This window comes from Triticum urartu, chromosome 1 (genome assembly GCF_003073215.2).
Source record: "Triticum urartu cultivar G1812 chromosome 1, Tu2.1, whole genome shotgun sequence".
In the NCBI taxonomy this organism is placed as follows: domain Eukaryota; kingdom Viridiplantae; phylum Streptophyta; class Magnoliopsida; order Poales; family Poaceae; genus Triticum; species Triticum urartu.
In genome coordinates, this window is record NC_053022.1 from 162,307,718 (window position 1) to 162,328,926 (window position 21,209).

The 21,209-nt window shown below is 43.8% G+C and overlaps 1 pseudogene; it reads right to left on the bottom strand.

Moving 5' to 3' along the window:
* Positions 1–17,676, bottom strand: part of LOC125552782 — a 42,703-nt pseudogene extending 25,027 nt beyond the window's left edge.
* Between the last annotated feature and the right edge of the window lie 3,533 nt (positions 17,677–21,209).

Genomic DNA, 21,209 nt, shown 5'->3' on the forward strand with positions numbered 1-21,209 from the left:
TGATGATTGTGAGGTTCTGGAAGAGAGACGACGTAGGCTGAAAAAAAGTAAACAGAAAACCACCCCTTAAACTCATTTGCTCAACATTCTTTCCACAGCAACTAGAAAAGTGGAGAAAATCCAATAAGGGGAGGTCCCGGTGAATACAAATCAATTGGAAACCTCACCCCGCATTCATGTCTCTAACAAGGCTGTCTAAGCTAAGCGGCCATGGACCCATGGACCCGGGGAATCTGAACCATTAGGTAGAGTTTCAGCTGAAAGAAAACCAGGTCAATCTTCCAATCGCGAGTCTTTACAAGCTTGAAACAACTTAAGCACAGGCGGGAGTCGCCCCTTTTAAAGTAAGTATTTATGCGGCGCTGAACTAACGAGCGGATACCTAACCTTCGAAGGAGAAGAAAAGACGGATGTATCTTTCATTCATATCGATCAGATGTGCTTTGCTCAGGACTCCCATTTTTATCATTGCTTAAGCCATATTACATAAAGCATAGTGAGTGATACGCAATGCTGGTACCACCATGTTTTTTTCCTCACTCTGTGTAGCCACACTCGTTTGTCCATTTGTACTTATTATTTATGTGAAATAGTATCCGTTGGTTGTAGAAGCACTAGCATTCAGGGATTGCAAAATCCATAATATCAAGAAGCGGTAGGAACCTGGCTAACTTCGATGTGGATAACGCGCTGTAGAAGAAAGTGGATCAACCAAAGTAGACCTTGATCGAAAGGCGCCACAAGGCGAACCAATAGAGTGTGGTGTAAGCAGTGAAGCAGAATAGGAATTGGAACTGCTTGAACTAGAAAGGGCTTCTGCTACCGCGCTACCTCGGGAGCTTCGGAAATGGTATACTCGCTTCACTCATCTATAATGGTATCCTTGAAAGCTAGCTAAAGTGGGTTCTAGACAAAGTTCTCCTAACAAGGGCGGAATGAAAAACAAGAGCAGTATAGCTCTACATTACGCTTCGAGGGCCTCGTCTTACTCACTCACCTTCTACTAATCGGACCGTGACAAAACAACCAGCCCAACAATAGGCAAGGACTGGCTGAAATCCCTTTCCGGATCCAGTCTATCCGTATCTGCTGTCCCTTCCGCTTTCTGTGTTGATGGAGCTCGGTCAGATAGTTCCGGTATTGCGAAGGAGGGCAACGCATTGGGATCGTCCAAATCCCTTCTGATTGGTTGTCATATTGAATTGCAAATTCTCGTATAGTAAGAGTTCCTTCGGTTTCCTACCTAGCACATTCTCTGTTGTCTACGACAATATTTGACCTGCGAGTAGAGTGTGGCTGGCTACATACGGGGGAACTCAACCTACCTTTCGAAGGGTAGACCTTTACAGATGAGTGAAACGAGGATTTAGGTATATAAGGACACGCCCCACCAAGCGAGCCAGCCTGATACCGACTTTCATTGATAGGCCATGAAACATAGAGAATGGGAACTTGTTCGCACGTACCTTGACCGCGGGTCTGAGAATGACGAGTGTGCTTTCGCCCACAACTTCTGTTGCTTAACCGGCTCATGGTGTTTATGGTCCTGACCCAGTACAGCCGCTAATTCGGCATTTGGTATTGTCACCATTTCTCGAAAGGGAAAAAACATACTTAACAATTCGATTGGCAGGACCAAGGGATAGATCGATTGCAATATAAGTATCATACAAATAGAAATAGACATGAGTACATGAATAAGGAAACGCAAAAGACACAGAGTAGGGCTAGTCAGAAGCGTCAATGCAGACGCCAATGGGTAATCAGATCCATTCCACTCCACTTCTTCAGATAGCAGTCGATCCTGGATCGTCCTCGCTTCCAAACTCCGTAAATGAATGAAACTCCTTCCCCGGTCCATTGCTCGGGTGTGATACAAATACTTCTTTGAAGTTGTAGGATGCGGGTCATCGATCTTCCTATCGGTCCAGAGGTTATGCGCCAGCTTGGGAAAGCAAAAGTAAGATTTGTTTGTCATATCACGATCGGAACTCACATGTAACTCTTCTTCTTGAGTAGGGGGAAAAGGACACCTATCACGCGGTCATGCCTTGAACGCAGTAAATAAATTAATAAGCTTCGAATAATAGCTACGCGAGTCTCCAATAGTGTCTTAAGCGTTGGTTTTCTTTGCTGGCATTGTAATGGATTGGTGGTTTCAAGAAGCTAGGGAGTAGTACCCAGATTTGAATCTTTTTTTTTTCTATTTTACTACTTTTTTCGATCGACAAGGACGGCAAGAGGTTCTTTTCCCTAGTTCCTATATATCTAAAGCCTTACCGAGATGTCATGCAAGAACAAGAAGAAAGAGCCCGCCCCTGTTCTGTGGCGGATAGGCTGAGATGGAATTAGAGGGAGGAATGAACTTCAACTTTTCACCTTCCCCCAATCCCCCTTTACCCCCTTCCTGACCTTAGTAAATAGAAAGGCTAGAAATCAGTCTTCTCCTATGCCTACACTACTACAACCAAAGACCTACTTGAACGACAACAGATGCGGATGAACTCGCTTAGCTGCTCGCTCGGTGAAAGGCTTTCCTGGAAGAAAGTGGAAGACGAGGAACGTATCTCTCATCTTCCTTCTCACCTGGTAGAGGACGGGGATGAACTCCAAGGCCACAGGTCTGGAAAAAGAGCGAACTTTCTGATTACTGCAAAAAAGAAATCAAACCAGTTGGGTGATTCTTTAAAGAGCCTAAATCGAATCTGTACTATTGGTACAGAGCCATAAAGAATGGTCGTAACCATAGATCCATCATCTTCGAGGAGGAGGAAACATAAGTCCAATACGCGTTATGGAAGACTAGGGATTGCTAATCCGTCCACGCGGGAAGCCTTCTCCCTCTCAGGCTCAAGAGTCAAGATAGCCCGCCCTAAACAAGAAGCTGCTTATTCTTTCAAGGATAAAGCTAACCAAAACTAGCTACGGATTGAGCGTACACACTTGGTAATTATTTCCTGCTACATCTGATGAATTCCACAAGTAAAGAAACAAGAGAAGCTAGCTAATAGTCCCTCTTCACTTCCAACTAGTGCTTTGCCTAAGATGAATGAGTAGTTTAAAGCTTGGATCCATGGATGGGAACATGAGGTGGGCTAGCTTCGGATCCACAACAGGTGGAGAGTACCGGGTGAATCATAGGAACGAGAGTCGCTTGTTTGACCCGATGGAAAGCTTTGAACGAATCCGGTGGAAGTGCCTCACTTGGTTGGGCTTCGATAGGTGGAAATGGGAATGGGATCGCCCGAGAAACCATTGGATCTAGGAAATTGATTCATTGTTCTGCCTCTCCCACTGGTGGTGGGTGGCAACCAAAGGACTTGAATCTAGCGTTTGTTCCGGTTGAGCTTTCATTCCTTCGAATAGACGGATAGCTCTTGGAGGAAGGGATGAGCTTTTATCGGAAGGACCTGGCCGATGCAATCGAGAGACTGAGAGGAACTGGACTTGGCAGAGGAATGCATAGAAATATCTGCCTTTGCCAGGAGAATCCAAACCTGCCTAATAGCCTATGAATGTGGAATCCCGTTCGTATTCTTCCTCAAAGCCATATTTGCCTTTATCTGATTTCAACCTATTGATCTTTACTGTGCATGGATATCTTTACTCATGATTCAACAGTTCACATCCCCAGCGAACTCCCTCACACCAACTGGCATTAAAGAGGAGCTGTGCAAAAAAAAGTGCCATAGCATATATTATTGCTTGCGCAAAGATCGGAATCATACCTCTAGCAGGCATTGTCTTCTGTTACCTAAACAGCTGTCATTTCTACTTTACTGAAATAGAGACTTTCATTGATACTTGAACTATTGACCTGGCTAGCGCTAACGCTTTGCAAGGTAATTGGAGACTGGTCCGCTTGAAATCGCTAGAGTTGAGAAGGGTCTGCTAATCATGGTACGAATTATCTGTTTAGGTAGGTATACTACCGAAGCTGTTATGCCGACAACAGCTGAAATAGCGGAGGTGATTGCCGACACTCTCTATCTATAGGATAAGCAGCTAGATCGATTTCCTAACAGGAGAGTGACTTAGCGTAACAGTAAAACATTGAATTGGACCGCTTCGCCCCTTGGCGGATCTTCCTCCAAGAGAGTCAATGGGACTTGGTCTCGATGTCAACTAAAGAATTGACTGAGTCAGGTATTCCCTTATGAAGGGCTAATGCAGTCGATTTCTTCACATCTTCGGTCAATCGGACTTTTTTCTAGTCTTGCCTTCCTAAAAGGTATTCCCATATCGGGTGAATGACCAGATCGAGATAAGTTGGCCTTCTCTGAATCTATCCGAATCCTGAATCTATCAATAGAAGGACGACGATACTCGAAGACTTTCCACTTTCAGCCCTAAGAGGGAACAACTCTCAAACGTGATAAAAGCCCTATTTTCGGCACCTTCATGCTCCTTCTTGAAAAAATAGGGTCCAACCCTATAATCTAATCGTTGGGGTTTTGCTTCGTCTTTCTCCTTAGGGACAGACCTCGACTCACTACATGATGGAGTAGACCAAGGCGAAGAACTGATATAGATAGTCATATTGGCCTCTCGCACTGCCAGACTTTTCTTTTGCTTATTGATTCAAGGAATAGATCCCTGACGAAATTCCTTTAAAGAAGGACATCTCCTTCCCTGCCTGCTTCTTGGCCACAACCACAGCTACGGCTAAGAATATTCATAGGGTCCTTTGATCGCATTCTTTCCCGCTGAAGAGTCTGATCCATCTCCTATCCTTCTTGGGAAAGCTATGGTACTAATGGCTGGCCTAGCTGGCACTTTCTTTATGCTAATCAAACTAGAAGTTCTTTGAGTTGAATAGACGATGACTGGACACAACGGAACTCTTCCTCTCTCATAGGGTCACTGACTCAATTTCATTTCTTTAAGGGAGGGTTCTAGCTGAAGGGCGGTCCTTTTCATCTCTAACTCGAATGTTCGAGCTAATGTTTCCGGTAGTTGGAGTTGCGGGGAAGCTTCCCGGATGAAAAGAGATTGAATGAGAACTGGCAGAATATATGCATGGAGATTGACTTGGTGCGAAGGAAAATAGTAGATCTTCCATAGGCGCTTTTCGGACTACACGCCAGTCTTTTTCACCAAGAGCTTGTTCCGAAATGGAGAAGTACTTTGGAATGATTTTATTGGATCTAGTGAGTTAATGAGCAATCTTTGAATGGTTCCATCAACCCTTTTATTGTGTGTTCTGAATCGACTTCTCATCTATAAAGAAGAGATGCCCCATAGAAGACTCCAGGCCACCGAAGCTAACAAAAGGCTAAGGAGACCCATTTAGTTCTTTGTTCTTATGCCGACTAAAGCTAGCGGAGCCACAGCTTGAATCTCCCTAGAAATCCCCACTCGTAGCCCGACGGCTGGGTTTGTTAAGCATATTCGATTGGAAGCTCTTCTTCACCGGGTTAAGCGATGGTAGTTTTAGGCTTGGCTTATCACCATATCCAACCCGAATTCCGTAGTTCGAAAGGAGAATTAGGCTACCTGAGAGCCTCAACAATTGCCACCCATGAGGGATATTCAGCACCGAATTGATCTAATTCCTGGTGCTAGTCTTCCTAATTTGCCTCACTATCGAATGAATCCAAAGTTGCTGCTATCAGAGAATGGCCAACACCGAAGACCATTTCAGAAGTGAGAAGCTAAGTGATGCAAGGAAGAAATGGAGTACATATCAGCAAGAGTTGTATGCTGTATTCAGAGCTTTGAAAACATGGGAGGTTTATTTGCTGCCTAAGGAGTTTCTTGTCTATACTGACCATCAAGCCTTGAAGCATTTCAAAGATCATCAACATGTCGATCTGGCAAGATGGGAAGCTTATTTGGAGAGATTCAACTATCTCATTGTCTACAAATCAGGAGCCACAAATCAAGTAGCTGATGCTTTGAGTCGACGTGTTAGTACTCCATTTCTTTGAAAGCTGAATTGCCAGGTATAGCCCTACGCTGCTCTTTACCATGCTGTATATAAACCACTCGTTTCACTCACAACCTTCACCACTGATCGGAGATCAAGTTAGTGGTCAGTAGTGTTTGCTACAGATGATTACGACTCGTCAGGTTCGAACTGACTTAGGTTGGACCAGGACCCACCTATCCTCTACCAATAAGGAGTCGCTTTTGTTTTCGCAGTTCAGTGCCTCCTTAATCTGCGTAATTGCTTTTCGCGCCCATGGTGGACGCGACAGGTTTTTTTGAAAGCGATATCCCGCACGCTCGATGTCTGAAAATCAGACCCCCCTTTTACCTGTACGTCTTTTACGTACAGTGATTACGGTCATTCTGACCCCCCTCAACCACGAGAATGACAAATCGTGCAGAGCCACATAGCCCGCTTTTTGAGCTTGAATTCGATTTCGCTCCGCGAAATCAGAGAGCGCCGAAACGTACGCGGCATCAATCTTCTTCAAATAGCTTTTTACTTGCCAAATGCAAGCTAACAGAACTAAAACAGCAAAAAAAAGGAGAATACCTTTCTCTAAAATAGGAAGATTACAAAACACAGTAAGGAAATCCTTATTTTGCATTTGTTTTTTCTCTATGAACTCCTCTTCCCCCTTATTTACCCCCTTGTGGAGCTTTGGAAAGGAGAGAATTTGAATAAAGTAACTCTCGGAAACTCTTATTGGACGAGAGAGAGTCAATATGATATTGGCGTGGGTTCTACCAACTAAACGAATCAGTTTTGGATTGGATAAACAGCGTATAATGATAGACGCTTCTTCGGCACACATGGAGACATACCTCCCGTAGCTGACCCCTGAATTCAAGGATACTGCCGGCTTTGTTACTAACTGATAGAAACCCCTTAATACAACGTTCGTTTTTCATAAATGTCATAAGGTAGGTAGACCCGGTCTTGCGCTCGTCCGGTTAAGTGGCACATTGTGCTAAGTGCTCGAACCGTTGGCTGATCTCAGCTGTATCGCCTCATACAAATTAGTTAAGCGAGAAAACAAACGGCTACATAGGAGCTCTATGGTGGACCACCAGCAGGAAGATCGAATGGCTTAGCGCATCCTGCGCCTACTGGACCTGACTTCGTAGGATACTCTGATAGACTAGTCGAATGGCAATGGCCTAGTGGTTGTATCTGCTTGCCGATTCCTATTAAGAATACGAGAGTGACAAATGAGATGGAGATCTTGGCTATCATCAAACCATCCTCCCTCCGCTTATCTCTTTCCTTTCTATATGATAAGTCTACTCGCGCCTCAAGGGCCGGTCATTTACGCTCTCCACTGCATGAACAGCATTCCCAACTAGATCTGTACGGCTTCCGTTGTCTCCTTTTCGATTCCCGACTCTAGCTCACAGGTATCCATAAGAGCGACCAGCCCTGAATGCTTAAACCTATCAATCCTCTCCTAAATTTCTTTCTTTTTGTCGTTGGGCAAGGAGCAATCCATTCAGCACTTTCCGATGGGGACCAAAAGCCACTGGGCTACCAAGAAGTCGGATTCAGTTCAGTCCCGTTTTCAAGATCCGGTTCAGTGTTTGGGGATGGCTTGGTCCAAGCCCACATCCATAGTAGATGGACTTGAGCAGGCAAGTATGCCACCTACTGATATGATTGATTATGACAATTATGATATGGACTGGACGGTTGTGCAACCGATTGTACTGACTCGCTTACCCCCGAGAACACCTAAGACATGGGGGTTATTTACGCGAGTAAGCCTAGCAAGGACCAAGATCTCGATCTAGCCTAGTTGGGGCTTTAGAGTCACATGACACAGTACCAAGAACGGGAGAACCAGTAACAATTGATACGGATTTCCAACCAACGGATCTTCTTACCTTTGGACCGGAACCTTTAGCTGTTTCCTACTCGGTCTACAGCTTGGTTTGAAATGAGGGAGCCATACCGTGTGGTTGAAGCAGAGTACCGTTTTGCAGTGGATAGGGCACTATCTCTATTCGTAGCAGCATTGCGTATTGCTCTCACTAGGAAAGGGGGACATAACCCCTACTATAGAGCAGGAATGGAAGGGAATGAGCTCGGCTGCTTCTCCCCCACACTTCTTTATTTCTCCGTGCCCCTATTTAGTTAGTACTTTCGAGTTAAGAGCGAGAAAACGAACTATTTCATTTAATAAAAAAAGTGCAACGGCTGTAGAGTGAAAAGGCCATGAGGATGGCTACGGCTTTGAAGCTCCTTTATCTACCATAGATAGAATGGAAGAGTTTTTTCTCACTGCACTGATCCACCAAGGCTAGGGATATCCAATGGGATGGAGCTATTTCCCTTGGCACCTTAGAGTCCTCAGACGATGAACAGAGCACTAGATGCCCTAATCTACTCCTATGCTAAGTGTCTTTGTTTGGTTTGATTTCTTGTGAAAGCGGCTAGCCCCATCACTAAAGCATGCCTGTTCCATATGAAAGGTGATGTAGGTAGGGCTGGTAGGGGAAGTAAGAAATAGGTGAGACTCGTTAATGAAACTAGCCTTCAGCCTTAGATTTCTAAGTTCTGTTTCCACCATTACTAGTGTTTCCTTGCTTTTCATAATAGAAAAAGATCAACTAAACTAAACCAGAGATTGTCGTAGAGATTGGCAGGACTGGGTATTATTCTGGGCGATGAAATGGATGGAATTTCTTGAAACATAACTCACTTCACTTATAATCGAATTTGGAAAAGGGAGACTAGCTGCTGCAATAAATCAAGAAGAAAGCAGGCGCAAAAGAGAAGCTCAATGAGAGAGATTCTAGACCGGTCATGGTCGGGGCTGATCGATCGCTCCTTAAAAGGGAGTTAACTGCTTCGAACCATACATGAAACTTATCTCATAGAGTGAGCTAGCCCCAGATAGCGAAGGATAGCTATTGACTTATTGGGAAACCCGCCTCCAATACATGCTTATCCCAGACCCCCTATTCCTTCATTTTAGGTTTTCATGGCCGATTCAATAACATAGTTCGCACACCTCTTTTCAATTCTCTAGAGATAGTTGTCATTTATCTCTTCTTCCGGGTCCCTCCTATTTGGTTGGAAGTTTCCTGCTCCAGTTGGGAAAGCAAGGGCCCTAGTTTCGTTATTGAGTCTCGTTATGGTCGAATATGAATGAATCCTGGAATGGAATAAAAACATGAGTAAAATGCATCGTAGTCCCTCAATCGAACAGTCAACTAGTTCATATCTAACCTTATGTATTCTTTTCCCGCACCTTAGCTTCAAATAATTGAATGAATGAGTGCTATTTCAGAGTTCAAGTTTAGGTATTAGCTCGCTACAGTTTAGTCAGTAGTTCTGTCCCTTTGTTCGGTGAACTAGTTCTGGATATAAGCATTAGAATGAGAGTGGCTACGTATTCGGATTACTTGACTCGCTTTCCTGTTTCCGAATCCCTTCTTGCATACAATCCTAATTCACAATCCGATTCTTGCTCGATTCTATAATGAAAAACAGACCTTGTGCCATGGATTTGATGAAGCTTGAAAGGACTCCCCTTGTTCGAAGCCAAAGATAAGAAGCATACGGGTGACAACCCCAATCCTTATATATCAATCCAATTACCGGAGGAACGAAGAACTAAGTTTGCCTGACGCCCGAAAACAACTTGTTTGTTTTGGTGGAAGAGGAAGAAATAGAGAAAGATCGCCGCTTTTCATACGCTAATTCGTGATTCAAAGTAGAGCGAGTGAGGGAGCTATACCCGGGACTCAATCAACATATGCCAAGTGTTCCGTAATCTATGGGCAGCACTCCGTAGGAATGTTATAGTCTAGGCATGTCGTAGTAGTCATTAGACAGAAAGAGGAGAAACTTAACATGTCTTATTCCGAATTCCTGCGGTTGTCATTATGTTCCAGCAAGGAAATAGTCATTCTTTCATTCCGAGCATTCGACTAACGGCACAGATTTCTAGTGCTATAACAGAAACTGCCCTTAACGCGCAAATGAAAGCCCTCACAACACTCTTTACCTGCAACTGCTCCCGCTTATGGTAGTAGATAAACAGGTGGTGGACATGTATCTGCAGCCTCTGCTGCTGGTAGATTGACTGTTTTATATGGACTGAAAAAAAAACGGAGGGTAGTGCTTGAGAATGCTACTCTATTCCTGGAATTAGCCATCCCCTTCTTTGACTATTCGACCTGCTCCTCGAAGCAAGGAAGGGAATGAAGATGGCATTGAATGCCCTTTCCGCAAGAAGGATAGGAGTTGGCTTACCGCATCTACCTTCTCATCGCGGGATAAGGGCTGGGGCGTTAACTTAAGTACTAAAGCTGCTGGAGCGGCTGCCTTCGTTGATTCCCCACGAAGGAATCGGAATATCGCTACTTCCCCTTACTGCCCTAAGCGGGGGAGATGGATTAAAAACCTTGTGTGAAGGAAAGGCTGTCAAAGTCGTTGACCATTAATCCGGTTGAAGGACAAATGGACAGTGAATCAACGGAATCGAGTTGTTCTAAGGATTCGGATTCGGCAGTCGAGACATCTATATCTATGGAATTTCAAAAGAGAGAAAAGGATCCGAATCCGACCCGAGGACGAGCTCAAACCTTAGGGTTTGAAAAGAAGAAGTAAAGCTCTCGTTTACTTCAATCAAAAAAGGTAGGTCATAACACAGATTGAATTAGACCTTACTCAATCACTCATCGCTGGAAAAAGTAGAGCGATTTCCTCGCAAAAAAAGCACGAGCGAGATATTCTTCCTTAACAGGGATCTCAATTGCGGGAAGAAGTACAAAGGGCAAAGGCAGAAGTGGAAGGGTCAAACTCCTCTATCGGGGAAAGACAGGAAGGATCAAAGTGTAAAATCACTTGTTTGAAACATCTATAAAATAGAAATGGCTATTAGAAGTTGTATTTTCGGTGGTCAAAGGGAAGGAATCAGAAAAGAGGGAAGCGCTCTCAAGGTAGAATCAGTTCCAGGCAAGTATGTCCATTGAAAGGAAAGAGTCCCTAAACAGACAGGTTTTCAGCAAATAAGACGGGTCCTGGTCTTCGGCAACAAAAGAAGCCGAAGCGAGAGCTCGATCAAAGAACCTTTATAGATCCTCATCATCCTCAGGTTCTGGATACACAGCGAGAAGGGAATCTTCCTGTTCGAATGGAAGATTTTCGAAAGAGAGGGGAGAAATCAATCACATGCGTGAGCGGATCGAGCTATTATATAATAAGTAACGGCTGAAAAAGCTATTCTTGGTAGATCCACTTGTCAAGGCGCGGAAAGCCGTGTTCCTTCTCAGCTCACGCTTTCCTGATTGATTTGAAAGACCCTACACACCACCGTATCCTTGGCTTTCTTCCCACTTTCAAAGAACTTGCTATCATTCTTTCGATTCTATCTCCTCGCTTTAGGTCTTATGCTTCTTATTAAAGGGGTTATGCCACTCCGAGTCCATCAGTGTTGAAGGAATGGACAGAGACAGGCAAAGACAAAGTACTGATTTTACTACCGATAGAGAGCAGAGCTAGAGACAAGATGCCTAGGACCTGGAGGAGATCCATAAGAACCAAGTCGTGGAGAAGATAGCATCAAACTGGAGATAATAAACCTAACTCTCCGTGCTTTAATCGAGAATGGATACAGGGTCGTCGAGCGAAACCTTTATTAGGGGGTAGACCTACCTTGTTTTGTTGACTTATTGCTTTCCAGCAAAGCGTGCCGGCCCTATCTCTAAAGCACCAAACTTCCACATTTTAGGAGATGCCCTATCTTCCCTTAAAGAGCCAGCTTATTGAATAGAGCTGTCACTCCTTACCTTACCTAAGACCCCTTCGGGATATCTTTTGAAAACCTTTTCTCTGAAAAGAAAAGATGTTTGCGATCCCTTGCCCGCTCGATTAAAGAAAGTGGGATCTGGCCTTGCATTTTTTAGATAGGGCTCCCTCACGGCATTCTTGCTCTTGCATTTGAAAGTCGAATCAGGATTCCATCTAGAGAAAGGTTCCGAATGGAACTAGTGAATGTGTATGCCGAACGTAGGCAGGTATACCTGACCTTTGATATTAAGCTATGATCTCTCTTCTCTCTCTTGAAGTTCCCACAAAGCGACTCTGAACCTAAGACCGGGTTGTGGGATGTCTTTTGATATTCTAAACTAAGAAAAACGCAATTGGATTTCTTTTTATATCCCTATGATAGGAAATGAAAGAAAAGGTCGAGCTTAAGCCGATTCCATTGCGGAAAGAAAAGAGGCTCTCCCATTCCCACCTGATACGTCAAAAGCAATTGACTAATAAGGGGAACCAACCAGTCGAATTCGATTGATTATGTCACTCCGCATTACTAGAAAAGGGCAGCAGCTTTCTACTAAAATGGGCTTTGGCACTCCTTCCGCTATTACTCGAAATAATAATAATAGTGAAAGGGCAGTCGAATTTGTGACTACGTCAAAGGCTCGTTTCACTCGAATTTAAAGGCTGTAACTCCTACTTATTTCTATTAATTAAAGCTTGCCCATGGCTGCTTTCTTCCCATTCTTTCTTCTTTCTCCGTCACTAGATTCCGGTTAAAACGCTTGGTCCACCCATGCTTTTCCTCTCCATTTTTCATATGGAAAGGGAAAGCAGTGCCAACTTATTGGAATTCTGCATGGCATATTTCCCAACCTTCATTCCTGCTATTCCAGGCTCTAGTGCTCAGTCATAAACCTATTGCCCGCTCCGCTTTCCCATTCCTATTGCTTTCGGTATCTGAATCTTCCTGAATTCAAGTAGAGAATACCAGGGCTTTCTTCTTCTTTGATTTTCCTTGGGGCAGAGGATAAAAAAAATGGATTTCCGACATAGCACCTGCGGCATTAGGATTCTAAGATTTAGGAGGGGAAGGCTGAGGAGAGGGATCACATGCATTGAAGCAATCTCAAGATTCAGAAACGATCAAAATAATGGTACGGGGAGAAGAAAGAGAGGAGAGTCACGAAAATAGGGTAAACGCAAAGAGACGATGAAAAGCAATCAGAGAGGAGAGGGAAGAATGACAATGGAAATCATAAAGCTCAGCGAGGAGCACATTACTATGAATAATAATGGAGAGGGACATTAAAGGGGAAAACTGAGCAAAGAGATATAAAAATATATTAGAAAAGCTTTTCACTTCTACTTCGTTTTCTTGTTTAGATTCATTACTTCAGTGATTGAACATGGGCAGATACCTATAAGGACCCCATTTCATTGACCTTCGCCCTTTTATATCCCTCGTTAAGATATGTTATCCGGACCAACTCCCACGTAGAAAACCAAGAGCAGTGAGTTACAAAACCAAGAGCAGTTAGAATCGCGTAGCTGCGTGCCCCTTTTTCTGACTAGCTTCTTGTGAAAAGCATTTCAGGCACGAGCACACCTGATGAACTCAGAAACCTACTATGGAATCAATCAACCCATCGCACCCGAGTGCTCTGCTCTCCAAGCTCTGCGCAGGTGTTTTTACATTAAAATCCCCGAACGATTTTATGCTATCAAAGTAGGTGGATTGGTCTGTGGTGCTCACTAAACCTGCTATTGGACGGGATCAGACATAGGTCTTAGATGATCTCGATCTTGAAGAAAGCATAACTAATGTCATTTTAAGAGAAAGATGGCACTATGGATTGAAGGTAGCTTTTTCTCCATATGGGAAATCAAAACTTCATTTGATTGAGCGCTATAGGTTAAGTTGGTTGGTTAGTGTATCACGACCGGGGACACCTGGCACTGACTCATTCCTGTCTTCTTCAAAACCGAAACGGATAGGTTGTCTTAAAGATCATTTCTATAGCGAGAAGGAGGAACTTTCTTACTAAGGCAACTCGTAGATTTTAAACGCATTCATCTTTCCTTTTTCTTGAACAGCTCAGTCAAACCAAGCAGTGAACAAAGTTAGTGCAAATGTGGCCATGTAGGTGCTGCAGGAAAGCAACTTGATATTGCGATCCAGATCCAGCAAGAAGTAACGTTGCACTATGACTCAATCCAGTTGGAAGAATAAGCTTATATATCCCAATCCATCGGGTCTAAGTCCCCTTCCAATCAGATTCATAAACACCTAACATAACAGCAGCCCACAAGGCCTTGTTGAGGATGATCTCCTGTGTGAAATTCGAGAAATTCCATTCCATTTATATGAGAAGTGCCGATCCCTTTTTTTAGAATAAAAGGGGGTTTGAGGGCAGCCGGTTCCCATGGCCACAAAAAGCTAGCGGTTCGACTCTTGCTTGAGTTTGATAGGTGAGATATTTATTTAAGGAGGTACGTTCTATTTCTTTTCCTTTGTTTTATTCTGGCTGGATGGTGTACTAGCTTGGTTTGGCTGGCACTATTGGGTATCGTGGGCGTCTCATCCCTTGGAGGTTAGGGTATTGAAAACACATTGAATAGAGATCCGAATCGAGTTTGAATAGAGGCGGTCGACTGAATATATGTGTGCAAATTACAGAAAGTGTGAACCCTTGTCCCAGAGGAGGGGGGTGGCTTATATAGAGTGCGCCAGGACCCCAGCTCTCCTCCGTTACACAAGGTTCAATGCTCATAAAGGAGGGGCGTTACTGGTAACGTCTGTAGTAAAGTGTTGTAAATGCCCATAAAGCTATGGTTCAAGTCCTGACCGTTGCAGAGTGGAGGGTTTCTCATCTTCTGGTGGTCGAGTGAGCACATCTTCATGGTCGAGTGGATGATGGTTTCTCTTCGACTGCTTCTGATTCTTTGTAGAGATGTCCTTGGGGAGGGTATGTTGGACAGATCCATGACCCTACCCTAGGTACATAGCTTCATCAAATAGGACCATTATTTCCGGAGCCCGTTGCATGTTGTCCAATGCAGGTTTGCATAGGTGTTTTTGGGCTGAGGCTGTTTCCACTACTTGTTATCTCATTAATCGTTCATCATCTATTGATCTTAATAAGAAAACTCCAATTGAGGTATGGTTTAGTTCACCTGCTGATTATTCATAGTTGAGAGTTTTTGGTTGCACTGCTTATGCTCATGTTGATAATGAAAAGTTGGAGCCTAGGGATGTTAAGTGCATCTTCCTTGGTTATAAGTCTGGTGTTAAAGGTTTTAAATTATGGAATCCTGAAACCCAGAAGGTCGTTATTAGCGGAAATGTTATCTTTAATGAATTTGCTATGTTACATGATGTTTCATCTACTAATGTTCCCGTTGAGAGTGAACAACAGCCTATTGTTCAGGAGCCTACTGTTCAGGTGGAGCATGTTATTGATTTAGGTGATACATCTGGTAATGAAATTGTTGATGCACATGATGAACCCGTTGTTAATGATGATAATGTCACCCCCACTCCAAATCAGCCTATTGTTCCACCCAGTTGGAATCTCGCACGTGACAGAGTTTGACGGGGTATTAATAAACCTGGCAGGTTAATTGAAGAGTGCAATATTGTTTCTTTTGCTTTATCTGTTACATAAGAAATTGAAGGTAATGTTGAGCCTTCTTCATATTCCGAGGCTATTATTTCTGCTGATAGTAATAAGTGGATAACTGCTATGCATGATGAGATGGAATCACTTGAAAAGAATGGCACTTGGGATTTAGTAAAATTACCTAGAGAGAAGAAACCTATTCGTTGCAAGTGGGTTTTCAAGAAGAAAGAAGGTGTTTCTCCTAATGATGAGACAAGATATAAAGCAGGCTCTATTCGCACTTTACTCAGTATTGTTGCCATGAATGATTTAGAGCTTGAGCAATTGGATGTTAAAACTGCATTCTTACATGGAGAATTAGAAGAGGATATTTATATGGAACAACCTGAAGGTTTTGTTATTCCTGGAAAAGAAAAGCTTGTCTGTAAGTTAAAGAAATCTCTTTATGGATTGAAGCCACCCCCTAGACAGTGGTACAAGAGATTTGACACCTTTATGCTCTCTTAAGGTTTCAAAAGGTCTAATTATGATAGTTGTGTTTATTTGAAAACTGTCAATGGTTCAACTATTTATTTGCTCCTTTATGTTGATGATATGCTAATTGCTGCAAAGTGTATGTCAGAGATTAATGAACTAAAGAAGCAATTGAGTAATGAATTTGAGATGAAGGATTTGGGTCCATCAAAGAAAATACTTGGCATGGTAATATCCAGAGATAGACCATCTGGAAAAGTATATCTAAGTCAGAAGTGATATATTGATAAAGTTCTTTGTCGTTTTAATATGCATAATGCCAAGCCGATGAGTACTCCGTTAGCTGCACACTTCAAATTATCATCAGCTTTATGTCCTAAGTCAAATGCAAATATGGAGTACATGTCTAGAGTTCCCTATTCAAGTGTAGTTGGTTCACTTATGTATGCCATGGTTTGCTCTCGTCCTGATTTATCATATGCATTGAGCGTTGTCAGTAGATACATGGCTAATCTCGGAAATAAGCATTGGAAAGCAGTTCAATGGATTTTCAGATACCTACGAGGTACCTCCAATGCTTATTTACAGTTTGGGAAAACTAGAGATGGACTTGTTGGTTTTGTTGATTCTGATTTTTCTGGTGATTTGGATAAGAGAAGATCGCTCACAGGTTATGTTTTCACCATTGTTGGTTGTGCTGTGAGTTGGAGAGAAACTTTGCAGTCTATTGTGGCTTGTTCCACTACTGATGCCGAGTATATGGCTATTTCTGAGGCATGCAAAGAAGCTATCTGGTTGAGAGGTTTGTACACTGAGCTTTGTGGAGATTCATCTTGCCCTACCATATTTTCTGACAGTCAAAGTGCCATATATCTTACAAAGAATCCAATGTATCATGAGAGGACAAAGCACATTGTTGTCAGATTTCATTATATTCGAGATGGTGTTGCTGAAGGCAATTTGAATGTATGCAAGATAAGTACTCATGATAATCCTGTTGATATGATGACAAAGCCAGTTCCGACCAATAAGTTTGAGCTTTGCTTAGGCTTAGTTAGTATTTCTCACTAGTCCTATGGACTTTGACGCACAAGGTGTTTATGCTGATTTGGATGGAGTTGTCTACTTTCTTCGACTACTGGAGGGAATTTGGCTCAAGGTGGAGATTGTTATATTGTGATCCAAATTCTACCGTATTGGACTAGACGTAGTACATATAGTGTGGGCCTTTGCGTTTGTACCGACGCGTACGAGTACAAATCTTTTACTTGTCCTCCAAGGACTCTCATGTATTGCCCTCATATATACCCCATGTAGTCGCATCTCAGACGGTCTGTCGTCTCGTGCTTGTAATACTCCTTCTCATAGTGATTGCACCTTCATGCGTCTATGGTTTTCTCCCGCAAGGGTTTCCACGTAAAAATCCGTGTCTCTTTGTCTCTTTTATTTTTTGTTATTATCCGTGTGATAAGTAATAGAGAAATGGGCATTGCTGCCAAATGAGTTGCAGGACAAACTCAACATGAAAACCTAACCTAATGTAGTAAAACCAGTTTCTATCCTTGCTCGAGTAGAAAGAGTCCTAACAACTTCTCCTCTATTCATATAAAACTGTAGGCATCATTCTATTAAATTCTGGACCTGCAACAACAAAAAATGTTTAGTTATTTACTAATAGCCGAAGCTCCAGTTACCAGCATTGTCCCCACAGAAATCATAGAGAATCTAGACATCTTTGGATCTTAATAGTTCAATGTCTTCATGGGAGACCTTTTTACTATCATCATCTGCTACTAAAAATGAACAAGAATCTCCTAAAGGTTCATCAGTTGTCTTTGGCTGCCCAGTTTTCCCTTCATCGCCGACTTGCACCGGCGGTTGCAAGTTTGCCTTGATGTCGGTATCCTGTGGGAATGCTCATAAGGTGGCCATTTACTTACAATGCAGTAAAACAGATAAGAAATATTAAAAAATGGTGAAAGCAAGGCCAGTGGCTCGTATTTATCGAGTGAAATCTACACTAGGATTCAGAAACCCAGTTGGTTGCCTCAGTTTCTAGATTATCATTTACTACAGAATGAATCGATGAGATTTATGTAAGATTAGTTACTTGAGTGTTTTCATAGACCAAGTTCATGTTAATTTGTAGCATTTAGAAGGAAAGATATCTGCAGTTTCTGCTGCTAAACTATACAGAGGTTATATTTTAGACTTAACTCATTGAAGCACTCCATAGTTTTCACAATACATCTTTTGTAAACTAAAAGTATATGACAGATTACACAGAAAAAAAGATAGACACACTAAAATATCACAAAAAGGCAAAGCATCTGACCGTCGATCATGTGAGCACATCTAATTGTGCAAGTTTTAATCACTTATGTTGTGGCAGAACACGATCACCTATGGGTCCATCGGCCCCTTGTGGTTCGGCAAGGGGGAATGCACGTTGCACAAAGAGCGGAGGTCGTGGAGCAGCACGATAGCGGTGAAGCGGGGAGATTTTTACCCATGTTTGGGCCGCTGCGAAGCATAAAACCCTACTCCTGCTTTAGTGGATTGGATGGAGGACCGTGACGAACACGCAACGCTCAAGCTCGGCAAGGTTGCCTCGGGGAGAGCAGCTGCGCGCGTAAGAGTGTACAGGGGTCCGAATCCTATTTTAGGTTGCCATGGCCCTCCATTTATAGGCTAAGGGGTTACCACAGTGGCAGATCAGTCATTATCCACTGATTAGATAGCCAACAGTGCTATCGTACCTAACTCTGGCAGTTAGGCCAAAGTGCATTAAATGCACTGCTAGGTGTCATGCTGAGGATGTAGCCCAGCAAGGCTGCCACGCTGCTCAACCACCCTCTTGTCTGCCTGCATGACATGCCTCTGGACGGGTGTCATGCAGGGTGAATCTTCTTTCCAAATGGCTGCCACGTGCCAAATGGCAGCCACTTAATCAATTAGGGGCTCGACACCACACTGATAAGTGACTTGCATCGCGGTGTGGTGGAGCGGTGGAGTCTTGGCGAGGAGATTCGCCCCTAGGGACCTCGGCAGGCCTATCGAGGAAATCTTGTGACTCGCTCTTAATGGGGCTTCGACCTGACCGGGCTCGCCTGCCCGGCAGGGGAGGTTTTTTCCTTGGTGAAGTCTTGTTGTAACACCCCGGATGTAATTTACCTTATCTATACTCCAACTCTTCCCGTTTCCGGCACTAAGTTATTTTTTTTCTTCGTTGTCGGGTTTTTGTCTCCGTGTGTTTTGTCTTTGTCATGCATCTCATATCATGTCATCATGTGCATTGCATTTGCATACGTGTTCGTCTCATGCATCCGAGCATTTTCCCCGTTGTCCGTTTTGCATTCCGACGCTCCTATGTCCTCCGGTGGTCCTTTCTACCTCTTTTCGTGTGCGGGTTTTAAACATTTCCGGATTGGACCAGACTTGTCATGCAGCCTTGGTTTACTACCGGTAGACCGCCTGTCAAGTTTCGTGCCATTTGGACTTCGTTTGATACTCCAACGGTTAACCGAGGGACCGAAAAGGCCTCGTGTTTGTTGCAGCCCAACACCCTTCCAAACTAGCCCAAAACCCACCTAAACCCTCTCCATCATCTAGAGTGTTCGATCACGATCTCATGGCCGCAAATCGCACCTCATTCTGAGCTTCCTAGCTCCCTCTACCTCTATAAATAGATCACTCCACAAAAATCCAGGATCCCTACACCCCCAAACCCTAGCTCCTTCCCCCTCCTCGCGCCGCCCGACGAAGTCCGCCAGGCCGGACACATCCGACCTGACCCGCCGCCGCCATGTGTCGCAACGCGGTTGGCCGCCGCCCCGCGCCCACTTCGCTGCACCGCGAGGGCCCGCTCGGCCCGCGCCGCCCGCGCCTTCGTCTCCTCGTCGCCCGCTCCGCCTAGAAGCCGCCGAGCGCCACCGCCTCTACTCTCTCTGGGTGACGCCTCCGCCACCGGCGCCGACCTCCGCCCACGCCGGCAAGTCCCTCCACCGGCGACCGAGCCCGCGGCCACCTCGTCATTCTGGCGGCTCTGCCCGCGCCCTCACCGCCTCATCTTCTCCGGTCGTCCCCGACCTCCACGGCGCCGCCCCACTCCAAGTCCGGTTACAGTTACTCCGGCGAGCACGAACTCTGGCCGGTGATCCTCGGTTCACGTTAAGCCACGATCTGGATCCAGATCTGGGAACTACCTCGGTTGACTTTTGCCCCGAAACCCTAGAACTTTTAGCATTTTTCCGCATGCCATAACTCTGCATCCGTAGCTCCGATTCGTGCGTGTAGCATATCAAAATGTTCGCCTCGACGAGTACATCATTTCATCTCATTGCATAATTTTCATTTGAGCTCATGTTGATGCCCAAAATTCTGTTGGAAGAGGGCTATGTGAGGAATATTTCAGATCTGTTTCAGCAAATGGCATTTTGTCATTTTTGCCATGATTTATGTCTGCATGCTATGATCCTGAGCTCTACATGTGTTTTGTTACATGTCATGTTATCTTTACAGAGGTGCTTGCCATTTATTTGTGTGATATTTGTGGTGACTAGCACAAGCTTGCAAAGTAGCGTAATCGTTGATACTAATTTCAGGGACTTAGGATTATTCTAAGTCCTTGTCCTGTATTTATTTTTATGCCATATGTTCATATTGTTTCCTAGTGATCCGTGCCTCTTTTGAGGATGATCAGTAAGGATGTTTTGTTAACATTGTGGTGCTCTATCCATACATGTCTTTGTTTGGATGTATGGAGCACCCTAGCTTGAGTCAATCGAGCTCTACTTTTGCTATAAAATGATCCTGGCAGATTGTTGACATGTTTAGCGATTTTGCCGAGGATGTTGCTATTGATCCGTGCATGCTATGATGTTGTTCTTGCCATGTATAGCTCCTATGCCATGTCTTATTGACGGGTCTATGCTTAGTTTGTCATGCCATGCTCCGTAGTGAGTGCATCGAGCTCGTAAACATGCCTACTCGTTAACTGTTTTGCATGCTCCAGTTTTTCACCAAGTCTGAATCTATTTATGTTTTTGCCATGTTCACATGCTTGCAATTGTATTTTTCGATCCCTTTTGGCTCAAGGTCACTAATGAACTTTTGTTAAGTGCTTTGAATAGCTTCATGTTATGCCTTGATTTGCCATGTTAAGTTCCTGTAGAATGTAGTTTTCATGCTCTAAAGTTTGCTTCCTGATGATAAATTCCAGACTTGTGTTAATTTCGCTAAGTCTGAAACCTGTTATCATTTGCACTTTTGCCATGCTTGTTTGAACCTGTTAATGGATGAATTAGCCGTAGCTCAGTGTTCATCTTTTTTCAATCATCATGAGTGGATCCCTGCCATGTATTTTGTTGTCATGTTTGAGTGCTGTAGAATGTTTTTATTGATGCATTTAG